This window comes from Uranotaenia lowii, chromosome 1 (genome assembly GCF_029784155.1).
Source record: "Uranotaenia lowii strain MFRU-FL chromosome 1, ASM2978415v1, whole genome shotgun sequence".
NCBI lineage: Eukaryota > Metazoa > Arthropoda > Insecta > Diptera > Culicidae > Uranotaenia > Uranotaenia lowii.
In genome coordinates this window covers 202,779,828-202,805,846 of record NC_073691.1, presented here as the reverse complement: position 1 = coordinate 202,805,846, position 26,019 = coordinate 202,779,828, and the positions used below count along the sequence as shown (strand labels likewise).

The 26,019-nt window shown below is 40.8% G+C and overlaps 1 protein-coding gene across 1 annotated transcript in view; it reads left to right on the top strand.

Annotated features, from left to right (window-relative positions):
• The first annotated feature begins 5,300 nt into the window (after positions 1-5,300).
• Positions 5,301-26,019, top strand: part of LOC129738301 (GATA-binding factor C-like) — a 578,622-nt gene continuing 557,903 nt past the window's right edge. The window contains exon 1 of the mRNA XM_055729485.1: positions 5,301-6,261. The gene's annotated coding sequence lies outside the window, so the exon portion shown is untranslated. The remainder of the gene's footprint in view (positions 6,262-26,019) is intronic.

Sequence of the window (26,019 nt, the reverse complement as noted above, 5' to 3'; positions counted from 1 at the left end):
GGCTGTTTTAACCTTCATTCCCCTACATATTTTTCTTGAATTAACTGAAAAATTACAGGAGAATTCAGGCTTCAAATATTCATAGCTTCATTATTCGAAGCGTGCGGTGGCTCAAACAGCCTTCATTCGATTCCTTGAAAAGAAAAAAAAAAACAAATCACATAAGATAGGTCTAATATGCACCAAAATTTTCAAGTATGAACATGCTTTTTCTAAACTATTTGAAAAATGCTTGGAAATTTCACGAGTAGGCCTTGGCCGAGCGCGGTCGCGTTTTTCTTCACTTTGTTTTTTTTCGTTTGCGTGTTTTGGTGAAGAGGAAATCCTTTGATTGAAACAAATCGACGAATCATGAAAGTTTTTTTTTGTTTCTCGAGTGTAGTAGCTACCTTTCCGGAAAGAATCTGTCGCTGATTCTTTGAAAAAGTCCACCAATTGTTGGCTGGAAAGAAAATAAGTGAAAATGGTATGGGGAAGTGACGGTGTTCGTATAGGAACCAAAAAACCTTTGGTTGGAAGTTAAAACGAGAGTCTCCTGATGGAGGTCTAATTTGGATAACTTGTATGTACGAAAATAAAGCGGCAGTGTCTTCCAAAGCCTTCAGGAAAAGTCTAAGGCTCAAGTAAAAACAGCATGTGTGGATATTTAGTTATTTTGTTATTTGCATAAAACTAAAAATGTTGTTGGCTTGGAAAAAGTTGTTTTCCATTTTGGCATGCGTTTTTGTAAACGTCGTTTATGTCACGGCTTACTGTGACCTGCAAGATTACTATAGTTGCTACACAAAGATAAGTATCCTTGATAATTTCTGTTTTATTAATGGTGTGGTCAGTTATTATAATTTACTCTATTCAAGGGGATTAGTGGGGGGTTGGATGGGACATCAAACGAACGAAAGACTGAAATACAATGGATTGTGGGTCCAAGCCAGCAGTAGTATCTCGGCAAATTTTTAATTATGCGAAAGATACTAGGGTACCTTTTCATAATTCTACATTTGTTTCGAACAGTTGAACGAAAGTTTGGTGAGTCAAACCTATCCCAAACCAGTGGTAACGGACCCCTTGGTATTGCTGCAATTATTGTTGATGAGTTAAGCATGAACAATATTTGAATGTGCGATCGAGACTTCCCGTACCGACTCGGGTCGAAAGATATATACATACATATTTGAAAAATGCATGGAAATTGATGTTAAACAGCAATAACTTAACTTTCCGAAGTGTGCGGTAGCTCAAACAGCTTTCAATCGATTTCTCGAAAAAAAAATTACACATGATACACTGCAAAAATAATTCGTGTAATTTTAGATCGGAAACGATGCACGAAAATGGAACATCGTTTTTGATCTAAAATTCTATCACGGCGTGTAAATTTAGATCGATAGCGATGCACGAAAATGGAACGGATTATTGTCGTGTAAAAATACACTGCGATGTAAAATTTTAGGGGGGGGGGGAGGATTTCTGTTCCGGCCAATCCGGATCCAGGTCACTGTAAAAAAAGAAAGAAAAACTGTTCATTTCGAAATATTTAGTTTTTATTCTGTATTTCACTTCATTTACCTTCACCCGTTCGGAATTCCATAGCTTTCTCGGGCTTTTTTGATTCATAAACCGCTTTCAGCAAACAGCAAATCTTGCTCGTACGGTACCTGTATGGAGCCTTGAAGTTAGAACCTCTGCGATCTTACGACATGGGCTTTCACTTTTTACTTTTGCTATCATCATCTCGAATAAAACCACATAAACTCAAGCCGTGAAAGAAAGGTAAACAATGAGTCTGTCATAATTTACATCGTTTTTTATGTAAAATTATCTCCCAAAGTTGCTTTCTAGATCATGCAGTGTAAATTTATTGCATCGAATCTAATTTTACACTTTTTATTTTAAAGCGATGAAAAATAGACCAAAAATAGTTTGAAATTACATCTTTTTTCAATTACACTAGGGAAAAAATAGATGCCGCACGTTTTAGATTGCGTATACTTTTAGAAATTTATTGCTGTGTAGGTCGGATTTGGTCCAAAATTTCCAAGTCCGAATATGTTTTTTTTCTGAATTCATTATAAAATGTAGGGGAATTGATGGTAAAATCAGCGATAAATCCATTTTCCTAAGCGTGTGGTCGATGGCTCGAACAACTTTTAATCGATTCCTCGGAAAAAATCACACAAGGTAGGTTTGATTTGATCCAAAATTTTCCAGTCCACAGTAGCTTTTTTTTAAAACTAATTGAAAAATGTGGGGGAATTGATGTTAAATTAGCCTCAACTTATTTTCCCGAAGCTTGCGGTGGTTCCAACAGCCACAGTTTTCCTACATGTTTTAAAAACTTATTAAGGTCCTGAACTCGAATCATTTGTCAAAGTTTGCCAATCTCCTCTTGTTTTCCTTAACCTTTTATATTTTTCCAAGATTCTCTGACATCAGATAATTAGATGTATAACGCTTTGATTGGCTTAAATGGTTCTTTTTTTTTCTCAAAATTCAAAATTTTTATGTGATTTCTGGCATCACTCGAACACGTTTCTGAGCTTCAAGTCTTAAAGATTTTAATCCATTCATTTGTTGGAAACCGCAGAAAGTTTGGTTTAAAAAATGACAACGATTTTAGAGTTCTTTCGAATACCAATGTTTTCCTGAACGAGAAACGCATTCGCAAACTTCGATAAAAGTTGATTATTGATTTAAAGTTATCTTAGATAACCTTAGAGTTAACATTTTAGAAAAACTTCCAGAGATTTTTTTTTTTAAATGGACGCAGTTAAAGTTTTTCAAGTATTGTGACAGCGAAGAAAGGATTCCAGCCCACATTTTTAAGTAGTTTTTATTAAGGTGTTAGTATCTTTGATGACATTACATAAGTATAGTAAATTTTTAGAAACTATTTTTTGTTTGAATTAGCTTGATTTACAGCCAAAGTTGCCTCAGAAAAATTCTTTTTTTTTTACTAAAGAATATCTGTAATTTCGTGATTTGAACCAAATAAATCTGTGACAATTTCCTGTGTGGTATAAAAGATTGAGTTGTTAATGTACTCTAAATTTTAAAATTTTCAAATTCTTTTCTTTTTACCTGGTCGAACATGTTGTTCCTAAAGATTGGTTTTATTTAGTGGACTTTTGCTTCGAGCAATTTAAATTTATTTTTGTCTACTTTCAAGTTCAAGTATTCCCACATAAATTACAAAGGGGTGCAACTATCAAGCCTACCGCTTTCCTGATATGTTTAAACTAAAACTACGAAAACCAAAAGATATTATTTGTTCTAAAATGACTTAATGTTGCGTGGTATTTAGCCCACAGATTGGGTGGTTTCTTGTTTAGCGTGAAGAGGTAAACGTCAGATGAAAAAATAACGGAAAATTATTGTATTTCGAAATCTTGTTGTAACATGTTCGAGCGTTTTTCAATCTTTCAGTCGCCTGGATATTCTTCTCTCCGAGTAAGTTTTTCTTGTAAGCTTTCTTTGGTTTACTTAGGTATCTACGATTCATCAGCTTAACGAGGCAACGCATTCGCGTAAGAGCTTCCGGACATAAATTAGGCGATCCGATTAGTCGCAAGTAAGTTTTATTTCCTAGTCAAGTTGTCTTCTAAAACTAATTCAAGGAAATTGTTCAGGTATTAGCCTTTGTAATCCGTCGTAACACTCGCTAGATACAGGCAATAGTTAAAGGGAGCTATTAGTAGTAAAACTCGATATTCATATGCATTGTCAAAATTCTAAAAATGAAATAAACAGTTTACAGTTGACTTCTGCCAAGGACAGATTCCCATCACTAAAACAGGCTACTTCTGTCAGAAAAAAAACCCAAACACTAAAAGTCCTGTATAAATTCAAAAAAAACTAAGTTTGAAGATTTTTCAAGCCTATTTAAATGTTCTATCATTCAAAAAATGTTTTTTGATGTTTTAATTTGAATCGTCTCCAAGGAGAGGGTAAATTCCTCTGATGTCCAAAAGTCTCGTTCATGCAAAGTCCACCGGACAAAAGACAAACGGCTCAGAAGCTAGCATTTTTCCTCCGATTCTCGTTAATGTCCCCGGCGCCACCAATGGTCATTGTTCTTTGCTCCCAGTCGAGCCGTTTTTTTCCGATTAAAATCCCCCAAAAAGAATGCATATCCAGTGCATATCCGCGAGCAGGCCCAGGAAGCGAGAGCTGTCAATCATCCGCGGCGGCTTGGAGAGCGGCGGACCCCGATCGATGTTCGTTCGTCATTTGTGACGGACGACGAGTGTCATCTCCACCGTTTTGGATCTGTGCTGTGACAGGGCGGAGGACCTCTTTTGGACAGCGAAACTTTTTTTTGTTTGAGCCGACCGTCCCAAACTTCAAACAAAACCAGCAAGGACGGAACAGTAGAAAAAAAATCGGTGTATTGTTTTTCTGTTGATGAAGAGATAACTTGTTCTCCCAACTTGTTTTTGAAAGCCGGCCAGCAGCGTTCCGGTGATGCGTAAGGACGTGTGTGACAACAATAACCCCATAGGATCGAGCGGCAAAAAGGATTCGATCCTGAACGAGGTGGAAAATGTTGATGGAACGAGAGTACGAGGCTGTCAGTCGGTGGCTGACAGCATTTGAACTACTGCACTAACACAAGCATTCGGAGAGAAGTTCTCTTTTTGTTCGGTTTACGGAGTTTCTACAGCGTTCGTGTTGCGATGGGGTTAGTTGGTGTGAGGGGCTGTGAATACAATGTGAAGACGGGAGCGAGAAGAGAAACCGGTTGGGAACGTTGACGCCTCTTTGGGGTGAAGTACTCGTGGGACTAATCGATACCACGCCTACTTCGTGTATCTTTTATTGGTGTATGTGGTGGTCGGTGTTTTTTTGTGGTGTTTATGCTTCGCATTGCGTTTATTCGTGTACACCGTGTACAGCACAAAGTTTGGTGGTGTTGAGGGTTCACGGTTGCAGCTTGTTGAAGCAGCGTGTACTGTGCTGGGTTGTGGTTACTTCCTCTTTCGGTGCACCTCTCATACCACGCGAGCGTTCACCGTTGAACGGTCGTAGGGCCTTGCGCATTCTGCCGCTGGGCAGCTGGCTGACTGTTCGTTCTCGTAGCGTAGCGAGTCATGGGCGCTTTGGCATGCACTGAGCTTGTACTAGGCCAGGTCTCTGGTGGATTTACGACGGCCTTTGCATGCAACCGATGTTCACGGCACGTCGTCGATGGGGAGCTTGTGTGTGGGTGCATAGCGATTACCAGTGTGCGTTGCACAGCTGTATCGTTGCCGTCGTGTCAGTCGGTTCAAGACCGTTGTCGTGGTTGCGCGCTTTCATGTTGAAAAGTTGGGTTTTTGCCACGCTCCGCATCTACCGCCTTATGGAATTCGCAACTGCCGAGGGAACGGACGCCGCCACTGCTGCATTGGCTGCGTTCCCCAGGCGCTGCTGCACCCACAATCGGAATCCAAACCAAAACAAAAACCTTTCCTAGACTCCCCAGTCGGTGGCGACAGCCGTGTGAGAAAACCCTTCGACCGATAACGCAGGAACATTCTTTCCTTTTTGTCGATTTCTTACCCGAAAAATGCAAGTCAGTTAGTTAGGGCGAGTAGTTATCCGGTGCAATCCACAAACATTTCACCCTCTTTTGATCGGTAGGACTAACTCATTGAAAGCTACACCAACTTCTCTTGGACAAGTCGCGCTCTTCCACGGGATGAGACAACCCGAACTACGAAACAATGACAACTCGGTAGAACACTGCTCGCGAAGTAGATCGTCTTCGTCAAGATCGAACCCGCCCGATACAGTCCCTTGCCAAACCAATCGGCCAAATTCGGCTTAGTTCCAATACGCTAGTTCGCGACGCGATCGATAAAAAACAAATCCAAGCAGGCTTCCAAAGATTTGATTAGTGACAAGTGTAGTGACAGCACCACGCTCATAATCAGCGCCAATCATCGCGTTCTGTTGCGGGTTTTGGTTGCACGGTTTGTTTTTGCTCTAGTGACAGTGTACAGCCCCGATTGTGTATTGTGGAGAACTTCCGCGGCCCGGCGGCCTCTCGAGATCCTCCTCAGAGATACTGTTCCGCTGCTTGTCCGTCCGCGAAAACGTTTTCTAGCCGCGTTAGCCGCCCGGAGATGTTCCTAATCGATCGTGTTCCGATATCAATAACAGAAAAACAAAAACAAATCAAAGCAACCCGCCGAACGCTTGCTTCGTCTCGAGACCAGACGTAAACAATTGTGTTGGCTGCGTGCTAGCCGATCGAAATCGCCGGAATCTGACGACGACGAGGTAATGACACAGTTACTTTTCGGAAATCCACGCTCTCTAGTTCTCACAGCCAACAGCAAAAGAATTCACGCAGCAAATAAAACTGTTTCTGGTATTTTTTGGCGAGCTGTGGCAGAACAAAATGCCTGGCAGTTGGCCGATTATCGGACCGATCTTTATGATGTAATTAAGAACCTCTCTCTTCGGGACTGCGTTCCGATTCTGATGATGGTGGTTGGCAGAGGCGGCGGAGGGGGGCCTCGTTGTTGAAAAGAGCCCGAAAAATACCACTCTGAAACTACGGTGAGGGGTATATCGCATGGATGATGGTGACCTACACACAGCGTGTTTGTTTGTTTGCAACCTCACCTGGATGACGAGCGACGATTCTAACCTATATTTGTCTGATGGGCTGACGTTTGTTCAACTTGGTCCTCATCGTCGTCGTCGTCGTAGTTAGCGTTTGCCTTTTCGGGTCTTGCAGCAGAATATGAAGCTATAACAGTTTTCGGATCGTAATCATCCGCTCAGCAGTTCGTTTATCGGGATCTGTCTTGTCCCCAGAAAGTCCTTAGACTATCAAAAGATTGTGATAGCACTACAAAAAAAAAATCTTTCGGACTCAAATAGCCACCATAAATTTTAAAAACCCAGAAAAAAAATTATTGACAATTTAATAACAACCACTTATTGCTGTGTTGTGCGATAATGGATGAAAACTTTATTCGGGTTCATCGGGGATCGTTCATTATCTAATATGTTTATGGACGGACATACACGTCGTTAACAAGTCCGCGGCTATCGCGGATAGACTCGCCGAGCACCTGATAAGGAGTGCGTTTCGTTTTTTCGGTCAATCCCGAAACTGGTGTCCAGTACGGACGAAATAGGTGCGCTTCGATTCTAATCGCTACCCGCAAAAAAGACAGCTTAAACATATTTCGTTGAAAGAGATTGCTTATCGCCACCGCACTGTAAAGCTTCTGCTGATTGTTGTTTCTTGATCGTTCAATCTCGAGCTGTGCTATCGATATCTATCCACTTGATTGAACTATTGTCTGCTTTGGGAATAATCTTATTTTTTTATGACATTTTTGACAAATTTTGGTTTATTTATCTAGAGTTCTATTTTTTATTTTCAAACGATAGGTTCAGGTTAAGATTTTATGTAACTTAGTAAGTACTACTGAAAAGTCAATCTGCTTTTTACAATCGGTATGAAATGAAGCGGTCCAAGGTGAGACCCATGAGGTACATCAGAAAACTTAGAAGGCATGCTTTCAAAACTTGTAGGTTGTGATCATTCTAAACTGCAGTGCTCAAGTGGTATTTAAATTTTTTTTTTGGAATCTACATCTAATGCATTCATATGCACCATGAATGTGCTGATGCGCATTCTATTCAGCCCAAGGTTTAAGTATTAAGTTCCAAAATCAATGGTCAGATATTTATTACTATCTGCTGCTTAATATGTATTAAACATTAGTTAAACATTTTTTCGGTCTTTTTTCACTCGTTTTTTCGGCTTATCGTTTACTAGAGTCTTAACATTTCTGCAACGACAAATTAAGGTTCATATAGACAAAAAATGTACTTTAAAAAACAACAGTGCAAAAAACAATATTATGGGCGATTATTGAATAATACTCCGCATTCCTAGATCTGAAAAAAACATAAACACACTCCTTGGCAAAAATACAACTACCTCTTTAATAAACCTTTCTGGTGAACAAGGTGATACAACCAACAATGCTAAGGTTAGCGAAAAATTCAACACACATTTTTCCAAGATTGAGGAAAAACTGGCTGAAAAATTTAAACTGATTCTGAATGTCCCATCTATCAAATCTTTGAACTCGATTTTGAGTATATTAACGCAAGATTTTCGTAATAAATTTATATTCACCAGCAAGGTTATTTCATATTGATTCTGGTGGTGTCATTGCATAAGCGCTTCCATTGATTTTCAAAAATATGATAAATGCTCAGAGCCTATCTTATATGAAAATATATTTAATTTTAAGTAAAATATGACTAGCATTTCTTCATATCTTTATCATTATTAAGTTCAACATGCTAGGTTTATCTATTCTACTTTCTATTTCTTAAAACTGTAATTTTATTGTGCTCAAATTTCAAGATGATCTATGAATCTGGTTAGACGAATTTTAATGGATTGAGTCTTATCTTTACGCTTTGAATAGGCAACATAAATTTCCAAAATTCTGCTGCATTTTCGCACCAATATCAAAAAATTTTTCATTTTATTTTCTTAAGTCAATTTTTTTTTCTTAAAACCCTTGCAGTCAACCTTCATTGGATGATTCAACATCTATCCCCTTGATTGTATGAAAATATTTTCAAAACAGTGGACAAACCTCACGCAATGTCCGAAAGCACTTATTATTCGACTTTCATGTACGTCAGATTTCGCTTCTGAGGATGTTAGTGTAGACCAGTGGTTTTCTTCAGATTTTTAGAATTTTATTTACATGGGTACTATTTCATTCAAAAGAAAAATAAAAATTTTCGAAAAATATATGGAAAATGACCAATTATACACACAGCAATAAAGTTTTTAAGGACAAAGTAATTTTCCTTTGTTTAGTCACCAAACAAAGTTAAATTACTTTTATTCTGGGACAAATTAAATACCTATGTTTCTTATCGGTTTTCCTTTATTTCAAAAAGTTTTCACATTTGAAATTAAGAAAAATTCTTTGATTCAAAGTATTTCTAAAGTTCAAAGAATAAATCCTTTGTTTCAAAAAATTTTCTTGAGAATCAAATTCATAATACATTGTATGAAAATAGAAAACGAGTTTGTTTCAATTAAAATATTTTTTTTGAATTAAAATCTTTTTTTTTTTTTTGGTTCAAACACCAAGATTTCTCTGAGTGTAACAAATTGAAAGCGTATTTTCTTGAAATTAGCTTTTATGCACTTATACCGAGGTTGCCAGAATTTTTTCAGCTCGTATCCGGTCCGGACAAATCCGGCCAATTTTACATAAGAACCTGGCAAAATCTGGGCATTCGATTCCTTATTTTGCGATAAAAAATCCGCACAAAATCCCGGAAAATTTTGCCAGAACCCAGGAATTACTCAACAACAAATAAGATAAAAAAATTGAAAAAAAAAATTTTTTTTTCATCAAAACTAATCGACACCTTTAAAATCGTATTTGAGGCTTCCAAATAACCTTTCATGATTGTTTTTGCAAAAATTCCGTTTTGGAGGCATAAATAAAAAACAATTTGTTTTTTTTTGTTTGATTTGCCAAATAAAATGAATAAGTACGGGAAAAATACGATGTTTTTTCAATGAAATCCAGCCAACCGGGCCGAGCTGGACTGTTCCAAAGTTTTTCATTAAAAAGCCGGGCAAATCCGGATAAAACCGGGCAATCTGGCAACCTTAATTTATACCCTTCTGGCTCCTCATATTGCTTCAAACCTCCATTAAAACACCTAATTCAGTTTCTTCGACAATTACTTAAGATGAGTAATTAGTTTGTTTCGATATCAAATGATATATTTATCTCAAATTTTGGTTAACAAAATTCTGTATTCTGTATAATTTGCACAATGCATAAATTTTTTAATTTTTATAAAAAAAAAATTTTGAGGGTTTTTTTGTGTTTAGTGGTTTATCAAACATTGCCACCTAAAATTATTTTCGTTTTAGTATACCCCAAAATAATCTTACAAAACAAGAGATCAACAAACGTATACAAAATCAGCGACAATCAACCAAAAAATCTTTTAAGATACATTTTTGATTTTTTTTTTTATTGAGATACTGGAACAAAAATTGAAACTATAGATATTTTAGTCTTGAACCTGATATCTAGTTGTGAAACGTTATTTTATTTTTTGCATCGAATTTACTCGTTGGTATTTCAAATCTACGTTGTTTCGTGATTTTAGAAAATGTGCATTACGATCTCACCGCTCCCTTGAGCCTTTCTAATGCCCCCCAAATTTCAAAATCGAATTCACCGCCCCCCTGCAAGCTCTCAACGGCTTCAAGGGGGTGATAGGGACCACATTGAAAACAAATGGAGTAAATTAAAAAAAAAATAATCAAAGGTTTAAAAATATCCTATCTTGGGATTCGTGTAATATCGTGATTTTATGATTTTTGGTTAGATAGTGTCATATTCCTGATGATTCAAGTTTTAAAAGCATGAGAGGTGAGAGTAAGAAATGATCTGTTAGACCAACCACCATTCTGTACTCATAAGGGTAGCAAACATTAATCGTGTTTGATCAATTTTGAGATCACAGTAGGCACTGGGTGTTGAGCCACGTGTTCAGTATTATATCTCGTGATGTATTGACAAAACAATTTGCTTTTTTCCAAACTGTAAACATGAAGAAATCTCACAAAAAAAAATTAAAAATCTGTCTTTTGTGCTTTGGGACATCTAATCCAGCTGGTTCCGAATAGAATAGTGGAACATTTTCTACCGGTCTAAATGGATACAATGAATCCGAAAGTGCTGTGCCAAGGGTGCTTCATTGCTGACAAGCGAACTAAAATTATGTTTATTTTTCAATACAAAATGTTCAATTTTCCCATTCAACCCTAAAAGTTTGAATTTACTCATCTATAAATTACTGCAAAAAAGCATGGATGAGTTTTGAACCACAATTCAGCTTTTCAGACCTCAGGGTTTGGGAAATTTAAAAATTACCTCAAATCGACTCAGTTTTATGTTATGAGAACTTGAAGACTTCTTTTCCGTCGAAAAGCTAGATATGTTATGGAGCAAAGGAAAAATTTCCAAAACTAAGAATCGACCTGTAGTTATTTTTTCAAGCGTTGGAGGATTGTTTGGAAACGGTTGGTATCAAATGAAATTGCTGGTAAGATTTAAAAAAATATTGTTAAAACTTGATATAAAAATAAAATTTTCTCTTAAGATGTACTCAAAGTAGGATCAATATTTTAGTTGGGGTAATGACCAATAGGGCTCCTTAACCTTTCGCATAAAAATGATCTCGGCACTTGAAATGGCCAGAAACGGACGCTGGGGCTTGTGACTCAAAAACCAACCAATTGAAAAGAGTCAGGAGCATTGGAAAAAAGCCAAATTTTTAATACTTACGTTAATTTTCTAATATTGCATGACAATGAGGACACCAAAATACTGGATTTATATCCACCTCCTTCTTCTGAGCTCTAGCATGGAAGACTTAGGTAAATATCGGAAATTTCAAACCATGACTTATAAAACGAGCACTTGTACAAACTTTTTCCCGATATTTGTACGACGATTTCTGACGTGGTTCTTCTGCGCATCTCACTTTTCATTCAGCCAGTTGTTATCTAATCATGATAAAAATTCCACCACAACTTTATAATGGAACCCGAAAATGTTCCCGACATTGTACTTCTTTAGCTGTAAAAGTAAGTTGAAAAATAGTTTTAAAAAACTCCACTTCAACACACTCCACTTCATAAATTGATAAACGGTATTTCAGAATTTTCAAATTTGTAGACTCCTGAAAATTCTCAGGTAGAAACTCCCGGATTGCAACATCAGTTCGGAATAAATGAATGAGAAGAATAATGGAACAAACTCACCAATTGTTGAAGTAGCAAGTGTGTTTCCTCTGGTAGCGAATCATTCAACCTGATGAAGGTGGACGAAAGCAACGGAGAATCGGGTCGACAATAACAAACTACTCAAACTTCAAAAATTAATTTTCACCGCGACGGAGCGAAATAAAAACAAGTGCGATACCAACAAGCCATCGCCTACTTCTCCTCGACAGATCTCTTCCGGAATATCTAGTCTTTAAATATTCAGATATTGTTTTTATAACTTGTCAGAGCTTTATTTTGTTGTTTGTTTCTTTGAACTCAAGAGGAATAAACAGTTGTTTTTTCTTTTGCAGCCAATTGTAATTTTCAAGCTCGGGAAAACACTTTGAAGTGTCCTGACTTTCAGGTCTAAAATTTTGTTGCTTTCAAACATTCTTGCTTCTGAGCCTTTCAGCATTCTCTTCCCGACGATTTTTGTAGAAACTTAACTTGAGTAAGCAAATGATAGCAATCAAGCTTCTGTGAAAAGTCACACCGACACACCGCGGATTCGCAATCCTTGAAATCCGCGTTCCCGCGAAGGCAGGATAAAATCACGGTCAATTAGGAAAATTAATTAAACTTTAATATCCAGAGTCAAGTGCTTGGACAGGCCCATTTATCGACCCCTCGCCTCGGAACCACCAACCGGTAGCTCGAGTTAATCGTTAAGTATTTGTTTTAAAGGAAGCCTTCTCATTTGAATTGAAACTCTCAAAAAAGCCAGCCAACCAAAAGGAATTGCCAATATTTTGACCAACTTAATTATGGCTCATTTATTTGGACACTGCAGCAGCTTTCGGTTGGATGCATCTTTTAAGAGTGGGTTTCACAATTCACACCGAGGAATTTGTATAGATATCTGATTTTTCCTTCACTTTTCGGCAGATGACAACACCAGATTCCTCCTCCCGGATGGGCAGCGATGCAAATTGTCAGCGTTTTGCATTTCTTGGTCGTTTTGCGCGTAACTTTTCAACTTTGTTGACGATGCGGTAAGATGGCAGTGCCGCAGTGCAGTTTCGAGCTGAGAGACCGAACAAATTGGACGGTTTTGTATTGCTTTAATCGGGGCGATAAGTTTTCCGGTAATAATTGGCGGGCATTTCTGGGTGAGGAATTTTTTTGAGAGTTGCTTTGAAAAGATTTTTAAGGTCGGATTTAAAAAGGGGCTATATCCGATTTTTGTTCGTAAGATTTATTAAACCTGTTTCAAATATTGCAAAGTGTAAAAAAAAACAAAATAACTATTAATTCTAACATGTCAGTAGTTGGAGATTGATATTAACTTCATTATAAAATGGGATCAAGTTTCTCCCATGAAGATTTCAACTCTTTCATTCGTTGTTTACAGTCAATATTGTAAAATTTTATGTTTCTTTAAAGTAGAGCTTCTCTTTTTCAAAAGATCAATTTATCAAATCCCACACAGCCTCCCATAATCGCCGGTGATCACACCCTAACAAACGATCTTTTAAATGCTTCCCTACCGTTTTCCGTCCCATTTTTTTTTATCTTTGAGTCCGAGGCCCACTTCAAGTGTGATAATAATGAGGTCCGACCGAGGCCTCGCGAGGGTGCGTGTGCCACACACATATTTCTCGAAAGACCTCCTCGAGTCGATGCTAGCTGACTGGCTGACTGGAGGAAAATCGATTTATCTTAGTCCAATCAACGGAACCCACTCTCGGCCCACAGCTAGATACCTAGATGGATTCCTCCTCAAAGTAGCAGCCTCCAAAGGGCCAAACTTTTGCTCTCCGGATTTAACGAATGTCGTTTTTTTTGCTTCATTTGGAAGGAAGAAGATAAACGATGCTCAGTGGGATTTTTAATTAATTACTCAAATACAGCGGAATTGTCTATTGTTTGGAATGGGTTTTTTTTGTGTTGTTCACTGGTTTGGAAACATTGAATTTTTCTGAGTGCTGATTGATTTGCTTCCTCCATTGTTGATGTTTTGGGGGTTCTCCCGGGGTCAAAACTCCGCTCAATGGTCTCGCTAGCCCTCCCCATCGATGTTCCTCTACTGGCAGCTTAAGCCGGACACCGCGGTACCAATTTATCAAAATAAATTGGTTGTAACATTGGTAATTATTCTAGCACGAGGTATCCCATTATTTAGAATAGAGAGAAAAATAAACTCTGGGTGGACCCTACGGGGTCCCTCCGACCAGCCGATTCTCTATCGGTTTTTCTAGTGGAACAACGTGAAGCAGTTCCATTATCAGCTAACTTGCTCCAAAGGGGAGACCCCATAGAAACAAACCTCCCAACTTCCCAGAGGTCTCCGGAGGTCCGGAGATGGTGTGAAAGATATCTGTTTCGTGTGAAATACTTTTGCACTTTCCATCACTCAAAGACTCAAAGACTGAAATGGCTTGCGGGGGGGCTAGGGGGAAAAAGCTGGCGGTGTCGGACGAAAATATCGAAACCTCTCGCTAGGGTGAAGCTGATGGAGATTTATTGATTCCGTTTTTCAACACCTGCTGCACGCGGAAAAGGTGGTGGCACGCATTAGCTGGTTGAAAATTGTGCTTTTTAACGGTTTGAATCATTGGAACTTTGGCTAATGGTAATAGGTTAACGGATTTATAAATTTCTGAAACACGGAAGAATTTCAACAAAAAATGCGTGTAAATCGATTATTTATTTCTTAAGGATCTTTCTTTTTGAAGTTCAATATGTATTACTTACTTACTTAATGATCCCGCGCCGATCCTCCGGTGCATAGGGCCGTGGTAAAAGACCTCCACTGTTGACGATCCGGAGCCAGCGTCTTCACCTGGTCCCAGTCAAGATTTTCGTCGACAGTTCGGATTTCAGCGGCTAGGCTTCGCCGCCACGAATTTCTGGGTCTGCCTCTTCTTCGATGACCTTCTGGATTCCAATCTAGCGCCTCTTTGCAAATCTCGTTTTCATCTCTTCGCAGCGTGTGCCCAATCCATCTCCACTTACGTTCCCGAATCTCGATTTCTAGCGCCTTTTGATGACACCGGCGATGTAGTTCCTCATTCGAGATCCAGTTGCCAGGCCACCAAGCGCGGATGATATTCCGCAGGCAGCGATTTACAAAAACTTACAGTTTTCGCGTCGTCACCGCATACGTGCACCAAATTTCGCACCCGTACAGCAATACGGATTTGACGTTTGAGTTGAAGATTCGGATTTTTGTTCGTAGAGAGATCTGGCGTGACCGCCAGATGTTTCGGAGACTCGCAAACGCAAATCGTTTCAATATGTATAAAAGACGGAAAATATACTCAGTTAAGATTCCGGTCGACCTAGTCCCAATTGGCGAGCCTTTCGTTTGACGCCTCCATCAAATTTTGCTTTGAACTGCTTCTCCTGCTAACAGATTTTTGGACAATCTTGAGGGTTCTGCTTAACTACTGCCCCATATTTTTCGATTGGACGAAGTTCTGGTGTGTTGGGATGGTTCTTATCCTTGGGCACAACCTGAATGTTGTTAGCGGCATATCACTTCATGGCCTTTTTCCACAATGGCAGGCCAAAACAGCACAGACAAGTCATGTTTCTTCAGGAAAGGCAGCAAACGCTTTGGACACTCTAATATGTGTTGTGAGCCTGCTTGGTTGAATAATTCTGCTGAATCAAAGCAATCGAATGACTCCCTTTAATTCAATCACGGGTTTTGAAGACAATCTTTGACGTAAATTTCCTAGTTGACGGTCCCGGTTGCAACGAAAATGTCGCTTTTCAAGTTACTGGTGCAGATGCTAAACGAGATTATTCATGAATGTGTAGATGTGTAGAATGTTGCTCCTATTTTGTAAGTCTTAAAACCTACCACCCCACCGGCGTTACAGGGACTCCCTTTATTAGGCCTCAGGGCGGCTCGCTTACCAAAAGAAATCGCAGGGAGTTCGAACTCTAAGATCAGGAAAACCCCAATTATGCACTTCTCTACCTTTATTTGACAATTGCAATGCGCAAACTTATAATGACTAGAAAGATACGGTACCTTTAAGGGCCACGCCCTGGTTCGGTTTTGAAGATGGCGGAGCTACGACGAGGGCGACGCTCCTGCTGCTGACCAACTGCTTTGCCGGTCCAATTCCTACCGGAACACGGGATGTCCTTCCGGGATTCTCGGCTACGTGGCGGAAGGAGCTGCTTGGAGAACTTGATTGGTCGCTCCGAGTGTTGTTGTTCGGAACCGACCACAATCTCCAATCAATTATCACCCGGATGATAACGGCTATCCGAGCAATCGTGACCAAACCAAAGCCGATTCAGGACCAGGGTTCAGGGACCAGGTTGACTTTCGTCCCGCCAAATGGTTGCTTTTGGCCAAAGACTTAGGGGTCCTGTGTAATAATCCGGCGTTAGTGTTCCGTCTTTCAGCGGGAACAAAATGGCGGTTAGGCGTCTGATGGCTTACCTGGTGTCTGGCTTTTAACACTTAGCTGGCTGTGTTGTGCACTTTGTACTTCGCAGTTTTGTGGTACTTTTGGAAGTGAGCCAGCACCAGGTAGTCGCCTTTGACCGTCCTTGAACCGCGAGTACAGGTCGTTGCTCTCCCATTATGGCGGACACGATCGCTTCGTCTTCGGCAACTCGTCGGGCGTCGCTACCGATCGGGTGGTTACCAAGCAGCGTGGGTTACCGTGAGTGGCCCTCTGGTTGTCAGGTGTTGAAGCTTCCTGGCTGCATCCTGGTGGCTTGTGGCGCTGTCGTCGGCTTTGAAGACTACATTATTTGGGGAAAACCATCACCCATCATTTTCCCTCACTGCAATATTAAAAAACGACAATTAACCGCGACAAATCACTACAACCTCGATGGAAGTGTTATCTGACGCTTACAATTTTGATTTTGGAATTCATTCTTCAGTTGTCAAAATTTAGCTCGCGCATCGTGAAAATCCGAGCTACTCGCACGCAAAGCTGGAAAAATCGTTAAAAGTTGCCAAATCAACCGTTACAAATGTAATTAAAGTGTTTGGGGGACATTTGTCGACAGCCAGGAAGTTTGGATCGGGGGGAAATCGAAAACCGGAAGCCGCTGAGACGACAAAGAGAGTTGCCGGTAGTTTCAAGCGAAACCCTAACCTCTCTCTCCGAGATGCCGCAAATAAGCTGGGTGTATCGTCTACAACCGTGCATCGAGCCAAAAAACGAGCCGGACTATCGACTTACAAGAAGGTAGTGACTCTAAATCGCGATGGTAAAAAAAATACGACGGCCAAAGCGCGATCCCGGAGGCTGTACACGACGATGCTGACGAAGTTTGACTGCGTGGTAATGGACGACGAAACCTACGTCAAAGCCGACTCAAGCAGCTTCCGGGACAGGAGTTTTATACGGCAAAAGGAAAGGGGAAAGGTGGCAGATATTTTCAAGCACATGAAACTGTCAAAGTTCGCGAAGAAATATCTGGTTTGGCAAGCCATCTGTACCTGTGGCTTGAAAAGCAGCATTTTCATGGCTTCCGGGACTGTCAACCAAGAAATTTATGTGAAAGAGTGTTTGAATAAACGTCTGCTGCCTTTTCTGAAGAAACACGGTTGTTCCGTACTGTTTTGGCCGGATTTGGCATATTGTCATTACGGTAAAAAGGCCATGGAGTGGTACGCCGCCAATAACATGTAGGTGGTTCCCAAGGACAAGAACCCTCCCAACACGCCAGAGCTCCGCCCAATTGAGAAATACTGGGATATTGTCAAGCGAAACCTAAAGAAGACCAAAAAAACTGCTAAGGACTAGCAGCAGTTCAAGGCAAACTGGCTTTCTGCGGCGAAGAAGGTGGACAAGGTGGCTGTACAAAATCTGATGGCAGGGAGGCCCGGCAATTCGGATTTGGAAAAGCGGAAGTCAAACTGAATATTTTTCCTGAATTGTATACTAATTAAACTTGAAAAAGAAATTTAATTTGATTTTTTAAATAAACGATTTCACCGATTTACACGCGATTTCCCTTGACCAAATTTTGACCGTATCACCCTTCAAGGCTTCTATTTCAATATGTCATGAAGTTTTTTTTTTAAACCTGTGAAGATTGCATTATGTTTTTTTTTTCTTAATTTATTATTTAATGCAATGTCGGCTTGTAGTTAAAACATGAAGAAAATATCAGCCTCGAAAAGGTCTAGCTGGTAGATATTGAGTGTTCAGTTGATTGTAATGATTTTAATCCACCCGGTTTACCATATACAATTCTGATTTAGAACAATTAACATAAATTCATGATTGTTAACCCAGTTTACTAAAATGCCAATGAAAGATTGTAATTTTGTATAAAAAAAATGTGTTTTGATCACTTCATTGTAATGAGGAGCTTACACTGCACTGGCTTGAACATTTTCATGGAAAACTTCGAACTAATTCTAAAGTTTTGCAAATTTCAGTGGAGAAAATCCACAATTATTCGAAAATGAAACTTTTTATGCACCCATCTTGAAGGGCAAGAATCCTTCTTCAAAAACATGTTTTCAAGGTGGAAAATTTCCAGCAGATTCTTCGAATTATCATCGAAAAAGTCCTCCTAGTAAATTAACAAGTTTTTCGTGATTGTGACGTCTCAGCCTGTACCAATACTACACGCTCCTTTTTTTAAACTCAAAATTAAGTAGTTTTGGTTCAAAACAGCACTTCAATGGCAGCCCTCAGTTTTGAGTTTGACTGGGCAATCGCAAAACTAAGTTTTGCTAGGCATACTTAATACTAAGTTCGGCAGCCGAACTCAAATTTATCCTTTTTATTCGAGGGTTGTTTATTTTCAGAGAATTAAAGAAAGGTTAAAACTTTTTGTACCCGGGTGTTGCTATTCCGGTACATTGCATTGCAATTAGAGAGCGGTGGAAAGTTTTGACACTTCCGACGAAAGAAAACTTCCGGATGTTACTTCCCACGGGGAGGAAAAAACATCCAGAATTTTACGCTGACACGGCGGACATTCCAATATAAGGTTCCTTTATAGTCTTCCGGTGATTATTCCGGAACGACAAAATTTAGCATCGTGTTTGTTGGTTGCTGTTCCGGGTCGAAGTGAACTCGCTAAGTGTTTTCAGTCCAACAAATAGAGTTCAGTTTTTAGTTCATAAGGCCGAACTAAGCTTTGATCCCTCGCCGAAGGAAAAAAAAGGGATCAATTTTGAGTTCGCAGTTCGAACTCCGTTTTGAACCATCGCAAGGAGGAAAAAGGGTACTTAACTTTAAGTTCATAGAATCGAACTATGTTTAGAACCTCGGTCGTATTTAATTTTGAGTTAAAATAAAGGTGCGTGTAGAGCAAGGCTGCCTTGGCACTACCTTCTTTAAATATTCCTTGGCCTTGGCGTAGGCTTTGACGTTCATGTGTGGAATCGAAGCAATCGAGATTATAGACAACTGTTAGTTGTTAGTGAAGACTTCTCACTTTAGTTCAGTTACGAAACACACTTCTTAGAATAAAGATCTTTCTTCATACTATTCTGGGTCCCCCATTATTTAAGAGGTTATGGGCTCCCCTGCTAATACCGTTCCAAGGTGGACCGGACTTTCAAAATGAACCTGGATTCTGTCGGCGAAGCTAAAGGCGCTAATTGTTGGTTTCCTGGCCAATGAATGCTTGGAAGTGATCCGGGAGAAATTTACGGTAAAGGAGATGTAGTCGGCGCTGGAGGCGTGGATGGAACGAAGTGAAGGTCACGGGGAACTGGAACTAGCTGCTTTTTGTGTGAGAAGACCAGAAATCCTTTCAAGTTCTAGAGAAAGTGCGAAAAATTCAGAAGGTGAGGTCACCTCAAGAAGAATTACTGTCAGAAGTCTGCAGGTGAAGCTAATTCCGTCAGCCAGAAAAACGCAGCTGCGCAGTTTCGTAGCCAATCGAGGAGGTTTCAAGCGAAATGGTGGCAAGTTAATCGTCAAGCTCGATTCGGATTAAAGCGAACATTTAGTAAACAGGAAGAATGTTTTCTCGAATATTCGAAACTTGACTCGCCCAATCACCATCAACGAGGCGAAGGATCGTTTGTCGCTCGTAAGACTGGAGAGATCAACAGCGAGAGCAACAAGTAGTTTCCCATTAGTCTAAAGGAGGTCATTACTTTCCAGAGTTACGCGACAACTTAAGGTCGGTGAAGAACTTGACAGCGGTAGGCATTGGAGTCTTTTTTTTTCGGAAAGGAGGCGTATCTCAAGAAAGAGAAACATTAATATCATCAGCACGGCTTATCTCAGAAGACCGCCTTTGAGAGTATGAATTAGACATCAGAGTCGGAGTACCAACTGCAAATCTGTGCAAGTCTGAAGCCGATATGTTGTGGCATCAACGTTTCGGCCACTTGGGTCAACAAGGAATGCAGTCAATGGTGAAGAATGACCTGGTTATTGGTGGTAATTGTATGGGTCCCGAGTCAGGAGTGTAAAAAGCTAGTTTTCAGAAACCGTGAGGCCATCATGGTTAGTTACGCATCGAATAGTTATTACCGGTTGTGGGACCGGAGCTCAAGAGAAATCGTAACTGCTCATGACGTGAAGTTTGACGAAAACAACTTTCCATTCAAGATGTCTCTCGAAGGTTAAGTCGCTGATGGTGGTATTCCCTCACGAGCAAGAGGGGGAAGTTGAAATCAAGGTCCCTGATGCAGATGGCACCCTGGTTGTTGAAGACGATCACGTTGCGACGACGACTGATGAAGAGGAAGAGTCAGATGACCTGATTTCCTCGAACTGACCGACGAAGAAGGACTGCCCAACGAGACTGACGATACCGGAGCGCTCCCTTCTCTATTAGAACAGCTGGCGGGAGGCCAAGCGTTACTGGATTTTGTGCAAATTCTGTCGGCTCGCACAATACATACGTTCCGGAAACCATCAAAGATGTCACGACCAGAGACGACCGTTAGAAAGGCTGCGTACTGTGCAAGAAGAACTGAAATCCTTAGAAGCTAACGTTGTGTGGAGCTTCGAAGCTTGTCCACCGGGAAGGAAACCACTGGGATCGTAGTGGGTCTTCCGAATGAAAGGGAACGAAAACGGCCAAGCAGTTCGATACAAGGTACGCCTCGTGATCAAAGGGTACCTGCAACCCCCAGGAGAGAGCTCACGACTATTCGAACGGTGTTGCCGGTTGGAGTTCGCTACAGGCTCGTGTTCCACCAAATGTGCATTAAAATCTTTGAATAGTTCCTCTTACTTGGACCCCATTTTGATAACTGAAGAAAAGTGTTATGAACCTTCATGACAATTTTTCGCATTTTTTATGGGTCATATTGTATTTGGGCTCGTATGCAGTAGAGGGTTAAGTGGCTCATGGTCGACGATTTTTTTTTGTGGAATCATATTTTTAGGTAACCATTTCAAAAGGCTCTTCAATTTGTTATCTTCTTCCGGTGTAGTTCAAGTTGTTCAAATAATATTATCATACCTTCGATCCAATTTGAACGAAAATTAAAATTAAAAATTTAAAATAAAAAGGATCATATCAGAACTGTATTTAGAAAAAATGGAACCCTTTTATTTGTGAATAACTTTTGTATGGATGGATGAAAACTGATGAAATTTTCAGAACTACTATCTAGTCAAGAGTTTTTTTTTTGAGATATCGTCTTCTGTTAGTGAATAAATACAATGACCGAATGTTTGGGCAGAATCATGAAAAATCTAGGAAGGTCCCATTCAGAGAGACAAAAAAATCGGGAAATCAACTTTGCGACAAAAATTTATGTGGAAAATCGTTCTAGAAGTCCTAAAGGATCTAAAAGTGAGTAAAAATTTGTATAAAAGTTTTAATGATTAATTCCATGAAGGTATTTGGAGTGAGGCGCAATCCTTTCTATTGGATAAGTGGTAAAGGGGGTATTTTTTTCTGTATGATTCGCCCAACAAACAAACAAAAGACCAAACATCGTATCTTCATGATAGAAAAACAAAATGCGGTGGTTAAGTCGTGCGCAAAATAGTGGCCAAAAATTTACCGTAAACAAGAATTGCCTGAATGTTCCGAATAGTAACGAGAAGAAAAAAAAATATCTTGTGCTAAATTTGCCTAACGATCTGTGGAAGATGTTTAGAAAATTTTGATATCTTTTGAAGGTCAAACTCCAGAAAATTTAGAACGTCAACATAGCCTTGATTTAGAAAAACGGTAGCTCATAGATTTGGCATCCTAGACATGCTTTGGCTTTCACAGCCATAATAATATTAATAAACAACCTCCCATCATCAGTGATAGCAATCGTCAGCACAAGTCGTCCCTAAAATGTATTTTTGGTTAATTTTTATTGTTAATATGTAGTCCTTGAAGCGCATTTCATTTCAGTTAATTACATTAAGATTTTTAATTTCCTCGTCAATTTTCCAAAAACACGCTGTGATATTTGGTGAGCGCAAAGGCTCTTTTATCAGCTAGATGAATTGAAGTTTTTTTTTCCAATTTTTAGCCACTTAAATCGATAAAGCTAGACGCTATCTATAGGGCTTGTAAAATTTGGCAGTTTTATGGTGTTCAATTGCTCCTCAGACATCGACTATAGGGGTTTAAATTTGCTGCCGCGATAGTTGAAATTCGTGTTCTTCTGTGGGCCGTTATCATCATCTCTGCTGGCACTGGCACTTGTTGTCACACAACATTGTTCGCAATCAATCGAGAGACTGATTTCGAAGATTGTGCAATTGCTGCGCTTCTGCTGACCAAAAGCCAACCAAAACACTTTGAGGCCTAGAATTGTTCAAGAGAGGAAGAGTAAGATAGAAAAAATATGAAAACGAGAAGTTCGATAATAATTTATGGCGGTAGATTGATTGATCGATTGCGTCGTGGCAATTTGGGAGTGATTTGCTATCAATTTTCGTTGAAAGTGATATCCGCCACGGTTTGCGTCTGCTATCGCGCACGCTTTAAAATAGATCAATTATCGATTGAAAATAAAGTTAGCGTGTACGATGGGTGGTTGGAGTCTTTTTCGATGTGATTATAATCTATTCTTATTTGGTTTATTATTGCGCTGCAATGACCGTTTTGAGCCTAACATTCGAATTAATTACTATTAATTTTAGGAAAATTTCGTTGTTTGTTTAATTTTGATCACGTGTTTTTTTGCAACAAACAAAAGTCGACTGTTTCCATAATCAATAAAACAGGCATTAAATTGTTCCAAATCACTAAACTCGCCAACCTTTTTTCCAAACCGTTTTACAGAACAAATACTGTGGAATTGATTGGAATTGCGTTACCAGTTCAATGCCCTTCACTTGCTAGTGGCTTCCCGCTAGTTTGTCATTGGAATGAAGAAAAATTCTATTCGCAGCGAAGGGTTCAATTTACACCTTGTTGACTGTTTCTGCCCATAGAGTTATCGAGACTCGTACGTAGTTATTCACCGAACCGCGAATCTCGGCTAAATGTAGAGCAGCGAAAAATTGCTCCTTACGTGGAAGTGAGTTATATTTGTTGTTTTAAAACGTCGCTAATAACACCGCCTTATTCAACTGGTAGAATCAGTATGAAGACTGTAGTTCAAGGGAGCTACTGAGTGCTTCTGAAGAAAGCTAAACCTTTACAGGGTGTGCTAAAAAAATGGAAAATTAGGAAGCGTTACTGAGTTTTTGATTACAGATATGAATACATTGTACCCACAGTAGGCGTTGTCTCGATGGCAGCGCACGAGTTTTTCTTTCTCCGTCCGTGAAAATTTCTTATTTTTGTTGATTTAAATAGTGAAAATTATTGAAAAGACGTCATAACAGACTAAGTCCCAACGAATAGCATCAACAATTTGGGTTAAGAAAGAATTAAAACCTGATTTCCATCCACAGAAGGACGAACTCACAAGGAAACACACCAAGGAGAACCAAAATTTCTGGCATATGTACTCCAAACAATAAGATATATTTTGAACATTTCATAGTCTTGTAAACGTATGGTACTGTTGTCCACGTTACTTGCTCCCCTGGTTCCAGTTGTCTCTGCGTCCAACACAGCACAGTGGTCCCGGCTGGAATACTTTATTTTCTATCTTCTTGTCAGCGCACGCACCGGAACTCATTGGTCACACTCATTGTACGACTGTCTCGCCCCTGTTGCAACTCGACGACCTTATTTCTGGGCGACAATCTATTAGTGGCTCCAGCCCGTCGATCTTTGTTGATTCCTAGCTCGACGATCTCCAACTAGCTCCTGGTCCGAAGACCTTTCATGATCTCTGATCTTACGACCTCAATCTGGCTCCGATCCGACGACCTTCCATCTGACCTCTGGTCTCGACTCCCTTGCCGCAGCTCGATGCTTTCTCCTTCGCCTCGACGCTTTTCCTGAGGCCTGTGCCTCCCTGTTGTTCCAGCCCGACGACCTTCACTTAGCTTTCCGGTCCGACGACCTTTCATGGCACCAGATTGGTGATCATGGTACTCCGCTCGCAAGTCGACCACGACCTGGTTGCAGACTTGACGACGTTCCATGATATCGGCCTGCCAACCTTCCATGGCTTTCAGTACGACGACCTACCAGTGGATCTGGCCTGACGACTGCTTCGTTGTCTCAGCCTAGCAACTTTCCATGGCACCGGTCCGATGACCTCCCTATGGCACGACGACCTTCTGCTGGCTCCCGACTCGCCGACTTTCCAAGGACCTGACAAACCATGGCACCTGTCCGACGACCTCCCGTGTTTCCTGGCTTGTCTACGTCCACCTGGCTTCCCGGTTCGATGTTCTTCCAGTTGGCTCCTGGTCCGATAACTTTCCTCGGTCCCCGACTCGCCGACCTCCATATGGCTCTGCATCGATGACCTTCCATCGGCTCTGGTTCCTGCCTCGATGTCCTTCCAGTAGTTCCTGGTTCGTTGTGCTTCCGGGCTTTGACTTGTTGTCCTTTCTCCGGCACTGGTCTGGTTAGTGGTAGAAACTGGAATACTTTATTTTCTAACCTCATCCTATCTAAAGTAAAACCATCCCTATAGTTACATATCTTATTGTTCATTACAAATGTTTTTTTTATTAGTTGATCACCCAGGTGGTAAATCCTTTTTACGAATTGCATTCCAAGGCACGGCGAACGACCGAGTCCCCCAAGTATACTACTCTGGGTCCATGGGTGCAATTGGACGAATCATGATACTAAGTACCCCTAACAATAAAGTCCACCTAGGGCCTCTGACCATAATTCCCATTCGGACCTGCACCGAAGGCTATACCCGAAATGGGAGACCAAGTCCGCGCTTAAGCGCTCATCGGCAACTCCAGTTCGAGTCAAACTCCAGCATATATACCATGCCTCTGGTTACGATTCAAGACTAAGGACCTCTCCTCTAACGACTCGAGGTCCGGCCTTTACGCGCAACTCGAGACTAGCTTGGTTCCCACGACTATCGTGCGCTCCGCCTCAGTCCGAGACCACTGCAAGAGACCAATGACCTTTCCTCTAACGACTCGAGATCTGGGCTCCGTTTGGTTTGGCTCGAGGCCCTCTCCTCTTTGCCCGTCCGTGTGACGATCGAGAGCAGCTTATCCTAGACTCGCGCCTGTCACAGCACACATCCGGGGCTTGACGAAAGACTACTTGGATGATTCCCGCCGAAGAATTCATCCTACACCGACTCAGGTGACTCACCCTCCGACGACGTGAAGTCACCCTACCCGAGAGTATTTCGCGACGTAAATACTCTTCCTCCTACGAGTTCGACTACGAAGAAGGTATAGTCTTATCCTCGCAGCTTCTCTCGTAGGGAGCGCGTTTTACTCAGATACTCCGCGGCGGTGGAGGTTTCACAACGTTCGCGACATACCTAACAGCTCGGCATACGCAGAAGCTAAAGTCTTATCTTTGTATGCTTTACTGCTAGGATCGGACGCACTCTATTCGAATGTCCCCTGCCGAAAGGGCATTCTACTCCGACCATGGTCCGGTCTTCTTCCTCCCTTTTTGGCTGGAATCGAGAGCAGCTTATCCTAGACTGGCGCCTGTCACAGCACACGTACGGGTCTTAAACGCTTGCGACTCAGATGGATCCCGACGGTGATGTCATCCTACCCGACTCGAGTGGCTCATCCGGCGGCGACGTGAGACCACTCTACCCGAGAGTACTCCTCGACGTGAATACTCTTCCCCCTACGAGTTCGACTGTGGAGAAGGTCATGTCTTATCCCCACAGCCTCCGTCGCAGAGGGCGCGTTCGACTCGGATACTCCATGACGGTAATGTTGGAGGCATCCTACACAGAGACGCGCGACGTACCTAGCAGC